Source organism: Zeus faber, assembly GCF_960531495.2.
Source record: "Zeus faber genome assembly, chromosome: 5".
Classification (NCBI taxonomy): Eukaryota; Metazoa; Chordata; class Actinopteri; order Zeiformes; family Zeidae; genus Zeus; species Zeus faber.
Genome location: NC_137192.1, coordinates 14,705,746 through 14,717,095, shown reverse-complemented (window position 1 = coordinate 14,717,095; position 11,350 = coordinate 14,705,746).

The window sequence follows — 11,350 nt, the reverse complement described above, 5'->3', positions numbered from 1 at the left end:
TATAGAAACAAACAACTACATGTAAATTGAAAAACATAAACATCAAACGACAATACATATCGAAAAAACTGTTACCAGCCACAAGACCCGAGCGTCCATCCACGTAGCCAAGTGTACTCAGCATAGGGCACCTGGATGTCAGCCCGGCCGACACCAGCAGGCCAGGAGGGAGGCTGACAGCAAAGGCCAACAGCCGCCCCCCCCCCACCCCAACCCACACCCACAACAGCAAGCGGCCCCCAGGGGTCCCGAAAGGCACCCGGTAGTGCTCTCCCCAGCTCCGCTAGGTCGCAGCAAACCAGATACCACCAGGTGCAAACCACCAGGACTCAAACCCAGCCAGCAGGGGGCCCACCCAGCATCCCCCCGGCAAACCACACCCCTACACCAACCCACCAGCGCCCCACCACCCCGAAAAACCCCAGTGCTCAATGTGTGCTGGTGGCAATTGCAGTTAAAATTGTGGGGTGTGGAGGAACGAGTCCTCCAAGCAAGTCGAACCCGAATCACTTGCACCCCTCCCGTTCGGAGTAAGATTTGTGCACAAGTTTGTGTTCTAAGCTAATGCGAGAAGCACATCGGGGCAGGAGCGTGACGGGCACGATCGCACATCCGCACCCACATAGCTTGCACCCCACCCGTCCTGCAATACCCCCTAGGACTGTTGTGTGGTGTATGTGCTGAGTATGAGTTTTGGCGCTGGGAGAGATAGGCGAAGCGCAACCAAACAGGGGTGCAGTAGGCCAGGCAGCAGCCACCTGATGCCCCAGCACGCCCACCTCCTGTATCCGCAGGCGCCCAACCCACAGCAAGAACGCCATGCACCTTCGCCATGCGCCACCATCAAACAGGCCCCTGACTAGCCCCCGGCCGTCGCGCATGCAGACCACAGAACAGAGGGTGGCAGATGGCCCCCCCCACCCATAGCGCTGGCCCCCAGTGACGAGCGCCCCACGCATCAACAGTGCCAGAGAACAGGTACCCAGGCAGCCTGGCACAACGACAGGAGTCAGGAAGGAGACCACATGGGGAGCGAAGAAGAGCACATGGGGAGGTAAGGAGACACAGGGGGAGAATCGTATCAGCATATCTCAAAGGAATAACTTAAATACTGTTATTGCTTTTTTAGATGCCAAAAAAGTATTTGACAGAGTTAATAAAACATACAGTATCTCTTTTCCACCCTCAACAAATTTGGTTTTGGAGAGTCACTCATTCAACGGATCAAAATCCTGTATAACTCACCATCTGCTTCCGTCATCACCAATGGTTACACTTCACAGCGTTTCACTCTACAACGCGGCACAAGACCAGGATGTCCACTCTCCCCTTTACTCTTCACCATCTTTATTGAACCCCTTGCGGCATCCATCCGTCAAAACAGTAATATCATTGGCATACAAACAGGAAACTCACTGTTCACAAAATCAGTTTATATGCATATGATATTTTGTCATATTTACAGAACCCAATATCATCCCTACCGGAAGTGTTCAATCTTACATCTAAATTTTTAGCCATCTTAGACTATTCAATAAACTGTACTAAAACTATGGTCTTACCATTTAGGGGGAAGACTGGAATGCTGTAACCCAGAAATGTCCCTTAACCATCACAACGGGCAACATTAGATGGTTGGTATTGATATCTCCACCAAACTGTCAAATTTATTTACAGTTAAATTTACTCCATTGCTCAAATCCATTGAAGAAGACGTTACTCGATGGAACAATCTACCCATACCACAAATTGGCAGGATAACAGCAGTGAAAATGAACATACTAACAAAAATGTATTATATATTTTCAATGACCCCAGTGCAACCAACTGTAAATTGGTTTAATACTCTAGACTCATTAATCAATATCAGCATATTTATAGCAACACTACAGAAAAATAAAGACTGTGGAGGCCTAGCAGCCCCAAACTTCAGATACTACTATTTAGCGAAGCATCTTCAATTCATAATTAAATGGTTACAAACAGAGCATCAAATGGGCGGTGGCGAGACATTAAACAAACAGGCACCCATACAGAACCTGCTCCGAACACCCCCCCGAACACCCTCCTGGTTTCATTCCTCTCCTTTCCTCCCTCATTTACTGCCATAGCTATGACAGGAAGAGGCTACGTGCTGAATTGCTGCTCCAGTTTTCCTGGACTCTGTTTGTCGATACATGTTGTCATCTGACATTTCTATGTTTGTTTCTCCATGTACATGTTGTTGACATTTCTATGATTGTTTTTCCATGTACATGTTGTTTGGTTCTATGTTAATTTGTGTCACCCATGGTGATTCTCCCCCTCTTGGAGTAGTGATGATGATTAGCTGTTTGTAGACCAAAACATGGTAAGATTTTTCTACAAAGAGGGGGATTGGTGGCAGTTCTGTGTAACAAAAAGCTGTGCTCTTGTCGTCCTACAAGTCGTCCACAGGACAGAGTTATTGCAGCAGTTCTTGATGATAAAAGAATAAATAAAGAGTTGCGTTGCAGGTTGAGAAGTTTAACTCCACTTGCAGACTAACTCATCATAAATGCAATGGCACAAATACTCTGTGTTGTATGCCCAGCATGCTGACAGCACAGGTTAAAAAAATGAATAATTTCGTACACCTGTATTATAGAGATTAAGCATGGTCGAGATTTAAAAAATTGTCTTTCTTTTTTATTGTGTTCAATTATGCATTGAATTTGCATTGTACAAAAATCACACAATATCTGCTTGTGAACTTTGATTTACACATTTCAAAAACAAATAATTAAACAGACAAATGCTATACCAACTAGGGATGGGCGTATCGATACTCTGGTATTGATATTTTGGAGTCAATACTTTTTTAAATATCGCGATACTACTGTGCTAATATAAAACGTACAATTTGTTTTCACTTCTGAGAGTTTTAGGCGTTCAATTTATGTGTGAAAGCCTCAATCCTAACTCCGCCGCTCAGAGTAAGCTCAGCATAGCAGCGCCGCGGGAGCATGGATGGCCGAGAGAGAAAAAGAAGCGTAGTGTGGTGCAATTTTTCTCCCACGAACATAGGCAATGCCATGTTCTCCGTCTGCAATAAAGTGGTGCCACATAGCAGCAACACTAGCGACCTCTTTAAGCATTTAAAGACAATGCACCCTGACACCTTTAAAGAGGCTGAACATCGCCATGAAGACAACTAGTAAGCCAGCACCACCTGCTGTCTGTCAGAAGACATTGCAGGAGAGTTTCATGAAAGGCAAAGAATATCCAGGTACAGGTGACGGTTAATGTGTTGTAAGTGATTAAAAATTGAATGAACCATTATTTTATTAAACTATCCCAAATGTGAATATGAACTATGTTAATCTTGGATGAAGCCATGCTTACCACTCTTTTATTTAGTTTACAAACGTAAAGGTTCATATGCTCGTACTGTATGTATCAGAAAATATTGAATTTTGTTTCTAGGATGTTATTAATGAAAGTAAAAATTCTGTATATATCAGGCGATAAATGATCAATTTTTAGGTTAGCAAAATATCTGAGCTTAGAACAAATATCTGAATAGGCCGGTAAATAAACGTCATTTTTACATTTTGCCGCATGATGATAAATTGTGATAACATTTTGATTTCCCTTTTTGTAATTTGGTAACTTTACTAACTTTTCCTTTCAAATGATTCCCAAAGAGCCAGAAACATTCCAGAGAGCCTCGTTAAGATGATTGTTGCCGACTTGCAACCTGTTTCAATTGTGGAGAATGCCGGTTTTCGTCACTTTATGAAGGTGTTGGATCCCAGATACCACATCCCTGGTAGTAAAGCCTTGATGGTGGGTAAAATTCCCAAGCTGTATGAACAAGTCAAATCAGCCCTGAAAGACTCCATGGACTCTGCCAACAGTGTGGTTTTAACCACTGATGTGTGGACATTAAGAACAACTGAACCATATTTGACAGGACATGTTATTGTTTAAAACTGGCAGATGCAGTCTTGCAATCTGGAGACCACTCATGTAGCTGTACAGCACACAGCGGACAATATATCTAAACTTCACAAAGTTATCTGATGACAGAAGCAATGCCAACAAAGGCCATGCAGTTGTTATAGACAATGGAGCCAATATGGTCTCAGCTGTGAGGAAAAGCCACTGGAAACATATTCTGTGTTTTTCACACACCCTCAACTTGGTTGTTAAGGATGCCATAAAGGCTGACACAGTTCTGGACTCCATCCTGGAGAAATGTGCTGCGACTGTTAAGTTCTTCCACCAGTGCACAAAAGCATCTGACAAGCTTAAAGAAATACAATGTCAGCTGCAGTTGCTTTCAGAATATTGAGCTCAACCATGCTCTTTCAGCCAGCACCTTTCTAGACACAAGGTTCAAAAACATTGTCTTTAGTGATACTGGAAATGTCGAAACAATTAAATCAAGCCTCATTGGTGAGATGCAAATGCTGGGCAGTTGTGATGGACAGGCAACAAGCAGTGAACCCCTCGTTTCTCCAACAACCGCCACTGCCTCTCTGGAAACGACCTTGCCAGTGACATCACCCACCGCAAACACTGAAGGCAACAGTGGGGACTGTTCAGCATCAAAGACAGGGTTATGGCAGGAGCATGATAGGCGTGTGATGGCTTCTCAGGGAAATCGGAACGCAAACACAAGCGCGTCCATTAAGATTACATTAAGCGCAGATTCCTTGGAGGAAAAAGTAATCTCAAGGAGTGAGGACCCTTTGCTGTGGGTAAAAGCAATTAGGCAGTGTTTCCATTGCTCAGTAAAATGGCAAAAAAATCTTGAAACAGTTGCAACCCAAGTTCCAGCTGAGAGGCAAAAGTAGGAGAGACAATTCGTCAGCGGCGAAATCGGCTTAAACCTAAAAATATAAACATGTTGCTTTGCCTAAACACCAATCTAAAACTTGAATGATGAATGGTGAATATGCTGTTGTACATTATCTAGAAGAGATGACTGAGCATTAGCTGTTTTCATTGAAATACACTGGTGCCTGCTTAGTGATGTTCAGTGCGTTGTTGTGTTGTTCATAATTCATAATTAAAGGGTTGTTCATAATTCATAATTCAAGTGTTGTTCATAATTCACAGGGATGATGTCAGAATAACGTCAAGGTCAAACTAGTGAAATTATCATTTAGCATTTTGTTGTTGATGATTATGTTGTTGCTGCTGATGTTGAGGATGATGATGATGATGATGATGATGATGCAGGTTCTTGAGCACTATGTTGATCTTTCAATTTAAGACATTTTATTAATTTTGTATTAATTTGAAGTCTAATTATTTTTATTATAATTAAAAAAAGATTTATTTTCATCGTATTTTTGTTAAATGTACCCATTGATCTATTTTATTATCATTTTATAAGCATTTCTTTCAAGTATTTATGTTAATGATTTTTATTCATATTTCACATTGCCCTTGCAATGAAGTTAATTCATTAACTTCATTGCAAGGGCAAATGAACACCGTGCAATCATGTGATTTTCCTTTAAGGGGCAAAAAGTATCAGTATCAGTATCGATAAGAAAGTACCATAAACTAATGGTATCGAATCGAAAGGAAAAATGTTGGTAACGCCCATCCCTAATACCAACAAAGAAATGCACATCTTTTAAAAATTGGCTTTTTTTTTTTACATATTTTTTATCCTATTTGTAAAAGCTCCTGCATATGCTGTGTTGAAATCTGATGTTAAATCTCAATTCTGGCTTACAAATCGTTATAATTCATATCCATGGATTTGATGCAAAGGCAATTATATAATACCCCCAAAGAAAGTCACTTTACCTGTGGTGTTGAGACAGAATTGTTCTCAGGAAGAAAACATCGCTGGCTGTTTGAGTCAATGAATGCAGGATTTGTCTACAGCGTTTGAGAGGAGTGACCAAAACCAGTCCTCTTTTGAAACCAAGCTATGAGGGCCACACACACACACGCACGCACGCACGCACGCACGCACGCACACACACACACACACACACACACACACACACATTAACATATATTGTATGCCATTATCTTTGCAGACAGGTTGCAGAGCATGGTAACTCAGATGCACTGTCTTGGCTCACAATGTGAACATGTCGTCTGTCGTTTCTGTGAAAGCTCAGGAGGTCAGCTTTGTGTAGTCATTTTACATTTAGAAAAACTCACTTTTAACATTTATTTTTTTAAATATATCAGATTATTTCATGTTTATTATTGTGTAAGACTATGCCTTCCATTTCAAGTGAGAGAACACACTTTTCCAGTTTCAGCTCCCTTTGTTATGCATGAAGCACAAGGTGGGTTTTCCTCTCCTTGGAGTGTAACATTACAATGCATTTCTAAAGAACAATAGCACACAATAAATTGGTTTTCACCACGCTCACACTTTTTGTCCTGTCAAGTAACATTCTGCCCACAAAGTCATTACATTTATGATGTGTTATTCGTGTTGTTTTTTTAATATAATTAAAACATGTTCTGGATGATAGATATTATTTTAATGCTAAAGAAAGCCATGCAAATGACAGCTGGTCTAATTACATCAGCAAAATAAGTTTTGTATTTCGAAAGAGTGTAGCCCTGAAATCAATGTGAATATTTGCTCTATTTTTATTTAATGGTTCTCCGTAAGTCACCGAAACCCAGGATAAATATCTTACTTCCAGGGAATCATGAAAGAACGTTTGTTTTGCTCTGGAAAGGGGACACGATTCAGACGAAGGTTTTTTTTTTAATTGGCCAAGATGATGGTTGGATTGGATAGACCAAATGTTATGGTTTTAGCCCATCTGCGACTACCTTGTTGAAGAGTTATCTCTCCTCTATAACTTGGAAGGTCTTTTACAACGGCAGTCTATCGAATTGTAGTCGTTTAGCATGTGGTACACCTAAAAGAAGTTGTCTGGGACCCCTCCTGTTCTTAATTTTTATGAATGACTTGTCCCCTGCTGTGAAAAATGCAGGTATAACAATGTATGCTGTCGACTCCACTGTACTGTATATTATGCAGCAACCGCATGCCAGGAATTCAATCAGGTTTTATCTTGCGAGTTGAATATAGTATTGTGGCAGTTTCGCCTGCCGCACACCACTCAATTGGCAATTTCAGGGACCTCCGGCACAGACACAGACGACGGGGTTTCAGACAAACAAGTTTATAGTAGAGAGTGGGCTAGGTGGAATAAGGCCAGGAGCAGATGGGCAGCTTGTCATGACAATGGCTCCTCGCCTGTGTGTTTGTGTGTGTGGGGGCGGGGGGGGGGGGGGGGGGGGGGGGGGTTTAGCTGTTGCTCATTAGACCAACCAACGAGCAACAGGTATACAGCCAAACTGATCCTGAGGCCCAAATTATCTAGGCCCAGGATAGGGGCCACACCATCACCATCCTCGCACCACAAGTATATGATTCGATCAAAACAAATAAATTAGCCTTAAATATATGCAAAACTAAAGGTATTGTCTTTGGGTCACAACACAAATTGGTTTCTAAGCCTAAACTGGTGCTTCCCATATCTGATGAACCCATACAGCAGGTGGACAAAGCTTAATTGCTGGACCTAGTCATTGACCGTTACCTATCAAGGACTGAGCACATTATTACTGGGCCGAGGCAAAAATGGGCTACGGCACTGCAGTCACAAGAAAGTGTTTTCCTTACGTATAATCACAAGCTGGGAAAATCTCCAAATCATTGATTTTGTGCCAACTGTGCAATTTTTCAACAGTTTGGTCGTCTCCATCCAAGACAAATCTCTCCAAATTACAAGTCACACAAAACGGGGCTGCTAGATTTGTCCTGGCTTTATTAGAACTAGCAGCTAATAGTTTATTTTAAAAAGAATATGCAGAGGCATCTATTGGCATGCAAATGACAGACTGAATAGTAGGAGGTATAACTGTGCTATTTTTAATATTCATACTCTGCTTCATGAGTTGTAATTCTCATTCTTTTTAAATATCTATATATTGATCTTTAATTTGTTTTTCTACCAAAGTGTTGTTCAGTGTTGACTGGCTTTGAAGTGTGTATGAATATTTTTTCAATATCATATCAATGTAAGTTGCACTTTTTTATGTAAATTGATGTAATTTCATGTATATTAATGTAATTTGAATGTACATCAGGTAATGTGTTACATGGTCCTTGACAGGCTTGCAACAGGTCTTTGCTTATCTGAATGGAATGAATGGATACAGTATGGTACTGTAGGTAGCTGGTACTGTATGTACAGTATGTCAGGTGTGTACCCCAGTAGGACTAGCCGATCGCCATAGCATCAGCTTATGGTGATCCTTTAAATAAGCAAAGAAATAAACAAATAAGGGAAAGGAACAAAATATCCTCAATTAACCTAAATAAACTAAATATCCTCTGTCCAGATTCTACAAGGTGATCATTTTGCTTATCTGTTATACACAGAAAAAAGACAATAAATTCTAATATACAGTATATTAGAATATAATGATTTTTACTTTAACAGGCGTCGGTTATGTTGCTTCACTTTAAAGTGGTTTTGTTATTCCTTTGCTGCTGTGGGTTTATTTGGCCGAATAGCATTCAAAGAGCAACTTGCAGCTTGGCATACCCAGTGGATGAATGTGTGGGAAAATGGTGTGGCAATTCCATTTAAGAATTATTTTCTTTTTTTAATGCAATTAGCCCAATTCTGACATTGCCCACAAATCTGAACGTGACGTCACGTGGGGGAGACGGGACGGAGCTAGTGCAACAGTGAATGGCAACTTGGCAAAAAGAAGAGACGCTCAGAGTGTGTTCTTATGTCAAAGCCACATCTGTCCCCTGTTTTGTATTTGCAGCAATTTTTCAGGAGATGACGAAAAAAAAAAAAAAATATATATATATATATAGCTGAATAATGGCAATTGGCAAAAACTAGGGGCGATACACGTCATATTATTAAGGTAGCTGCTCTTCAGTAACCGGCTCCCAGCCTGCTAGTTCCTCACGCGTCCAGCAGAGGCCGCAATGAATGTTTTGTCTGTGCAACTCTGATTTGGTTTGTTTCACCTGTGTTTGTTTGATTGGTTGGTTATGTACAACCCTGCCTGACTGAGGCCCCTTGCTTCGTCCTGGAGTTTGCTCGTGGACCATGCACCGTGTTTGTATTATACTAAAAGATTAAAAGTATTTCTGTTTTGGTTTGGAAATCTGCCCCATCTCTGCGTTTTGGGTTATCTATTCACCTACGATTGTGACACTGGGCCTGCAAAACGGCTCAAAGGTGGAGGTACACTTAACAAGAAGTAGAAGTTTTACGACTAAAAAGGCGTCTTCAGAAAAAGTTAAGGAGAAATTCACGCAGTGATATGGGTTCTTGCGGTGTTCTCAGCGTGAGCCCCCGAGGCGAACCTGGTCATTTGTCTTTTTCTCGCTCTGACAGCGTAAGTCCACCGGAGGTGTGGGTGCCGCGAACGTACGCTGCACCCACTCCTTGCAGGCCCAGTGTCACAAGCGTAGGTGAATAGTAAACCCAAAACGCAGAGACCGGAGGCAGGTTCCCAAACCAAAAAAGAAATACTTTGAATCTTTTAGTAGAACATAAAAACGGTGCATGGTCCACAATGTGGACCACGATGTCATCGTAGAGAGAGGCGGGGCCGTTGGAAAAAATGGCCATTTAAATATTTTTTAACACAGCTTGCCAATACCGAAGCGTGGCGGGGTCGATCAGACGGACACAATGAAGGAGACGCAGACGGCGCATCAGTGTAAATACGAAGCCGCTTTTATTGCCCGCCGCGAGGCTACAACTGCCCCGGGGTTGAGGTGTCCAGTCTGAAAATATCAACCTGGGATGGCCGTCGATCAAGGCCGGTGGAGCTGCAGCGGTGGATTAATTTGGATTTAATAGTGAGCGTGCACTTACGGCACGCCGCGCCGCGCCAGTCCGCTGCGCCAACGCGTCCGGTGGACTTCTACCGTGATGCCTACCCTTGTCGCGATTGGGTCAAATTATGTTACGTCATGGCAGGGGGTGGACGTTGACTTCCCTTGCCGGGTCAGCCAACCTCCTCCTACTCCCGGTTTAACAAGTTTGTTTTTTTCCGGAGCCGCAACATTCGGAGCATGTTTTATATGTACAGACTGTATCTCCTCAAATATAAACCGGTAAATAAGGCTGAATCTGAGTCATGTGTGTTTTTGTTTATTTTTCCTCCGGCGCTGCACCGCGTGCACCTCTTTTTAGCCCATCTTTCAGATCTATTTGTCTTCATTAGTTTCTACTTGTAAGAAACAAACAAAATTTTAAACCCAACTCAGGAACGTTCCGCCTCGGCTCAGGACAGTGGGTTGTGTTTCTGGTGAGAGTGACTGTGCATACTGTGTCTCCGAACAAAAAAAAGAACGCAAGTTTATTTTAGATGTATTTATTTTGAGGAGTACAGCACCCAGATGGAGGTTGAGGAAAATAAAAGCCCCAGTCAGTATTTGTGAAAATATGGGTACTGTCAATAAATGACTGAGTTTGAATTCAAACTTTTTCTAATCTTTTTTTTCTTTTTTCATCTTCATGTAGACCAAAGCCACTCCCAACTCCTTTCGCTGCGTTGCGTTGGTGCTTCTTTCACCGCCGAGTTCTTGTTGTGTTCTTATTGAGTATTCTGCTGACGGTGTTCTGGGTTCACCGGTGGTTCTTACATCTTTTATTATCTTTTGAAGTGTACCTCCTCCTTTAAGCGCAGTGCAAATACCTTTTTAGTGTAGTTCCTATAACAGTAAGGCCGGCTGTAGGCTTGTAGCCTGTTATCATGTCATCTTGCATTTTATCCCCTTTTGTAACAGCGATTCTCAGTCTGTTGATTCAGTTTCTTTGAACGGTCAGACCTGTTCAGGCGTGTATTATTTATTTCCCCTTTTGTAACAGGAATAGCATTCACTGTTCAGCCACGATCTATATTTGTTCTTGATGAATCTCAGCGAGGAACAGGTCTTCCCATATGGATACGCAGATCCAAGAGGAATAAATATATCCACTGCAGACTTCGATAGTCCTGGCTATTCCGCAGCCACTGACAGCCAGGATTCCTCCAGTGCGCAGGCGAGGGTCCAAGAGCGCATCCTCGAGGGGAAGTACCTATTGAAACGTTCAAGCAAGCTTCCGAGGCGAGGGGCGAATCACTTCATTCACTGTTTGGATGCTTATGTCAACGTTGTCCATGGGGTCCTTGAGCTCAGGGAACATTTCAACTCTGCCCTCCTCGACTCAGCCCACCGCTGCAGCTTCCTAGTAAACACTGTAACCTTGTCGGAAATGAGTGTGGACATTGGTAATCGTGCCTTGGAGGGACATGTTTAGAGAGTTACGTTTATCAAATAGGCCTGCCAGATATGCCAGGCTGG